This window comes from Hyalella azteca, unplaced genomic scaffold (genome assembly GCF_000764305.2).
Source record: "Hyalella azteca isolate HAZT.00-mixed unplaced genomic scaffold, Hazt_2.0.2 contig11938, whole genome shotgun sequence".
NCBI classification, from domain to species: Eukaryota; Metazoa; Arthropoda; class Malacostraca; order Amphipoda; family Hyalellidae; genus Hyalella; species Hyalella azteca.
The window spans coordinates 102,152-108,163 of NW_025941912.1; positions in this window are offsets into that span (position 1 = coordinate 102,152).

Genomic DNA, 6,012 nt, shown 5'->3' on the forward strand with positions numbered 1-6,012 from the left:
GACCGTTAAATGACATATTTTGGAATGTTAGATCGGTTCTGTCGTCCAAGGTGAACATTCATTCAGTGGCCGCGTAAAAAACTGAAGCTACAGCTCCAGCCCGTCATTCATTTAACGTATGGGACCAAAATTAAAGTGTATCATGGCTACGTCTCAAGATCATGCATAGCACGCGAAGTCCACACGTGTATACGAGATGCATGCACTGAATCATATTCACGTGTAAGTAAACACGTGAACTTCTTTGCCGTTTTGAATGCCATAATTTAGTAGTAATAATTTCTACTAATTAATCTACCAAAACAATATTAACACGAATCAGAACTAATTTTTCATTTTCCGGCGGTGACTTAGCATATTTTTTACTCGCATGTAGTAATATGAGCGTTTTTGAGTATAAATTGGGGAGAAAAACACTTTACTCGAATAAATGGTTTATGTAGGGAAATAAGCTACAAAAAATGATGAGACAAACTAATATTTTGCTATTGCATTGTAATAACAGATGTAGCTCGCTTCAAATGAAGTATGAGGTTTATAAACCACTATTATTTCTCGAGAGCCTCGTTATATTAATAATATAAGTACTTATATTATTAGTCTGCTTATATCGCAAGTTCATAAGGAATTTAAAAGCAAAGAAAACGCCAAGAAAATTCACCATATCGATATTGAAAACGTTTCGGAGTCCAGCTCCATCATCAGTTCGACTAAACTAAAAATGAATAAAATCACTTTATTAGTCAAAATTCAAAGACGGACATAAAACCTAAACAAGAACTAACATTACATCGAAATAAACAGGACGAGTTATGAACAACTTAGTCCTAAGGGTACGACAAGAATATAAAATCCTAGCGATTTACTATTACCAGATTATATGAGCTAAACGCATTATTGAGACACGGTTTTCGTTTAAAGTTAGACAATTCAAAACGGGAACCAAAAATGTAGCTAAGTCACCATTTAAGTCGTGAGTGTCACAATTGGACGGTTCTCATGAGCTGAATAATGCAAAGCAGGAAGCAGTACCCGAGCAACATCAGCACCCCCACTTATCTCCGCAGTTGCACAGCGTGAATCTTTGAGAGGATTAACCGCGAGTTGACTTAGTAGTGTCGCAGTTTGAGCCTCGCCCACGCCAACCCAGATCACGGCACTATAGCCTGCCAGCTAGCTAGGCTAGGTCCGGCACTGCAACTCATTCTTGACGCGGCGCAAACCAACCATAACCATTCCGGCAACTACTGGCAAGCTATAGAAACAAAATCAACGTACCAGGAAGATTCTGGGCAACAGTTTGAGTACGCTTTAACCATTCCGGCAACAACTGGCAAGCCATAGAAACAAAACCAACATATCAGGAAGATTCTGGGCAACAGTTTGAGTATGCTTATTATATGCTTAATCATTCCGGCAACAACTGGCAAGCCATAGAAACAAAACCAACATATCAGGAAGATTCTGGGCAACAGTTTGAGTACGCTTAACCATTCCGGCAACAACTGGCAAGCTATAGAAACAAAACCAACATATATATCAGGAAGATTCTGGGCAACAGTTTGAGTACGCTTAACCATTCCGGCAACAACTGGCAAGCTATAGTAACAAAACCAACGTATCAGGAAGATTCTGGGCAACAGCTTGAGACCGCTTGCAGGTACCAGCAATCAATATTCTGGTCTGCTCGTGCCTTTTTGCTTGTGTCATATATGGTAGATTGCTCCATATACGATATATTGTCAGATAAATATAGGTTTTATGGTCATCGCAAGTTCGAGAAAGTTCGTCGGCTGGAACTCTGCAGCTGCCGTCGAAAGGATATGGTAGGTAATGATTTTTTTATAAGGCTTGGTATTGTTTTCATTCGTGCTGTAAAAACACAGCTTAATATTCAAAATCAGAGGAGAGAAATATTCATATGTATGGTATTCTATTCATCATACAATTCCATTCAAATGCATCTCTGGGATTGACCATTTTACAACTAAATTAGCCAATTAATTTGATTTACCAAGTGTAAATACGCTTCAGCTATACGCTCGCCGCTTGAACTGCTTATGGGATTATTTTAACCATCGTGCTTAATGAAGGGTTTTCTGAAAGAAAAAAGTTGACGTCAAGGCTTTGAACCGTCAGAAATTTGATTTTGTGAAATAAAATCTCCAAATTATTCACATTTTTAAGTCAAGAAAATTTACACATTGTGATAAATGCGAACATGCAAGTTACAATTTTGTTAACTTGGAGTGATGTTCGGTAGCTGAGAACATTTTGAGAGCAAATAAGGGTATAGACTACTGCGCTCCGAACAGTAAACGGTCATTGTAACTGCCTGTCACATCAGGGCTCAGTTTTTATCTACACGAGTTGGGGTAGGCCCCATGAAACACTAAACTCTGCGGTTCCAATAATTCAATAGCTTTTACAATAATTCCAGTTGTGGCAAAACTCCACCGAAGATTTGGCAGAAATTACTCGTATTTAAATTGCTTACGTTATACACGCATGTATATCAATCACAATGCCGGCACGGTGTAGAGGTGATGCTGGCCTGTGCATGAATACTATAGGATTTCATTCCAACATATTCAAACTTAACCAATCTCATTAGCAAAACCGAACATTTACCTAAACAATATCAGTGTCAGTCATAACGACCAAAGCCATGCAGTCATCTACACTTTATTGAAGCCACATTAATTAAGGTTAGCTACAAATTTACTTTAACCTCGGCGAAAATTTCAAGATCGTCTGAGCTACGGAGCAAGGCGCGAATAAATTCAGGCTATTAAGCAGCTATACGTACAACGGACAACGTGGTTTGTATTACTCCGCTCAATTTGCGTCGCTCAATCCAAATGTTAGATAAATAAAGTACATGTTCTTCTTTAAAGAGAGCATTCCTATTTTAAAGTTTTGAGATCAGAATAAATTAAGAATAAAAATTCAGAATAGTTTAATAAAAATTTGCCATTTATGCAACAGAAATAATGGGGATACGAGTAGAAACGAAAGCTGACTTCCAAATTGATAATCCAAATTGTGCTCTCTGTCACGGTTGTGTCTGATGATCTTACGAGTCCGGGTATCTTGCCTATAGAAAACAAAATATAATTTAGAACATAGAACAGCATTAGCGTAAAATTTCAACAAATTCAGTACGCACATTATTTATTACACAGGCAAAACTGTATGAAGTGACAATGGTAGTCGAACTCAGAAAACATAACTTCGCATTATAAATGTGGCATGAGTATAGGATTGTGGAACGCACTTTCATAATTTAATAATGATCCTCTAGAGCATAATAATCCATGAACAATATTTCTCTTACTCGAATTTACAATTAATCATTCAATTTTTTCACTGCAAGCGTATCTCTACCATAGCTGATCATTAAAAACATATCCTCTCCTAGCAAAGCATCTCGGATTAATTCAACAGTAAATGATTGTTGAGGACTCCGACTCCTGAGATGCGACTGGCTTTTCATCAGAGGTCCAATTGACGGATGCGAACGAAATCGACCGTATTTTATCAAATCTTTATTATCGCTTGGTAAGCTGTCAAGCTAGAGATTCAATCATTTTAATATCTTCTATATAACATTGTGATAAATCTACCAACTACGGGTGTTACGAATATTAAAAGGTTCTTAAATTTATCGATATCGTTTTAAAAATTAAAATAAATCAATTATTTATCGGAATCCTTATCTAAAGAAACAATCGATGTTGCTAGATATGTGAAAACTACATTTCTGACGGATTGAGACATGACATTTTTTTGTTGTCTCTATAAATGCGCAGGTTTATTAGGTTAAGAATCAAAATTTCGATTTTATCATTATGCCTGACAGTTATTCCTACCTAATTCCACTCTATCAAAATATAATTATTTATAAATACTTAATTCCCGCATTTTTTAGCAAAAAATCGCCTTTGTAAAATCCACGTTTTATCTCTTGTGGGAGGCACTGATTTGGAATAGTTGAAAACACTTGTAAAACGTTGTCATCAGAATTTGTAAAAAAAAACATTCGTACGTTCTCAATGATTTCAAATAATTCATATCATTAATTGGTGACTGAATTTGAATTGTGCAAATTTGATTAAATTCAGCTGAAGAAGGGCCTCAAAATTGCTTCAGCTGATGACCGTAGCGCAAGGAAGTCCGACATTGAGTTAGCGTTTTAAACGCTTAACTTCATTCTTATACCCAAGTCACGTGACGTGAACTGGGGCCATACTTTCAAAACTAGCTAAGTGAACATAAGTACTTACGACATATTTTCTTGTCTATGATTGATGGATTTTGCTCGATAGGCCGTCAATGATCGGCTGATGAACTTACGATCTCTTAACTTTTTTGAAGGTATAGGCCAGGATCAATTTGTTGAGTGATGCAGCGAAAACCACAAAAGTTGCTCTGGGCCTATACTTTCAAAAAAGTTAAGAGATCGTAAGTTCATCAGCCAATCATTGATTGAAAATCCATCAATCATAGACAAGAAAATAGAGCGTAAGGACTTACGTTCACTTAGCGAGTTTTGAAGGTATGGCCACTGGTAACAACGTCTTGTGTAGGAAGATGGCACGGGTCCTTGGCCGGGCGGCAGGAGTTCAGTGTTCAGCTGTCGCGAGGCCATCAGTTCAGTTGTGCTCAGGCAGTCAAAGGTGTGAGGTGTGGTCATGTTGTTCCGATCGTCGAGTGACAAGCAAAGCTCGAAAGACCTACGAAAATAAACACGAAACTCGTGTGATGAAGATGCCACTCGTGAGCAAATAACTGTATCGCACATCCTGCTCGGATGTTCGCTTCTCCTGGTGTTAAGGGAAAATTTTTAAAAGTTGCATTGCATGAAAGTGAGCATTCTTTAAGGAATAATCGAAAATCACACGCGGTATAGTCATCAGATCTTGGAAGATAATAACAACTTTAAAAAGTTACACTTTAGGATTGAATTTTATACTCTATTGCCTTGATATAATTTTCAAAATTCCTAAATTGAATGAAGGGACCTGCAATTTCTTTGTTATGGGCAAGTTTTCTCACTTCTCTGTTTCGTCACATGAAAGCTTTGAACCATTCTATTCCTACCCAAAACATGGATAGGATTTCCATGCTATTCCTATCCAAAAACATGAAACGGAAATTTATTCGAAATCCGACGCAGGTGGCAATGAATTATTTGTATACGCAGTTAATTTCCCGATTAAGTAAGGAGATTTTAAATCAAAGTTCGACTGTATTAGAGAAGAATGTCTCTAAGATTATTCATAAAAGAAGAAAATGGATGACGAGGAAAGACGCCCAACGAAATCTTACCGTTATAACAACATCTAACACTAAATTGGTTTATCTTTCTTTGAAACAACAAAAGCTTTGAATGTGATAAATATGAGCTACTGCTCTTCTCAAAGACTGGGAGTTACGTGCAATTCAGTTCGTGGCTTTGGCTGTATGGATGAAGAAGTTATTGCTTTGTGCGACAACAGTTTTGGTGGTCACATGAAGGTCCAAAATACTCAATGAGATCCGAGAAATCTCACTACTCCAGACAACTGAATATGGTGCAGTGAAACCCCAAGACGCGACGGGAATCATAAGATTTTCATGCGAAGGTTTTATATTTATTTGGTCGGGTTTTTAGAACGTGGGACTGACGGCATGAGCGACGCTGCTCGCCTCATATACAAGTGCAAACATCGGGAAAATTAAGTAGCCGACAGCAAAATAATCAGAATATACTCAGAAATTATAATTGACAGAAGTATAATAATCCGCACATGTGACACCTGCCAACAGCTGCACATGTGACACCTGCCAACAGCCGCACATGTGACACCTGCCAACAGCTGTACATGTGACACCTACCAACAGCTGCACATGTGACACCTGCCAACAGCCGTACATGTGACACCTGCCAACAGCTGCACATGTGACACCTGCCAACAGCCGTACATGTGACACCTGCCAACAGCCGTACATGTGACACCTGCCAACAGC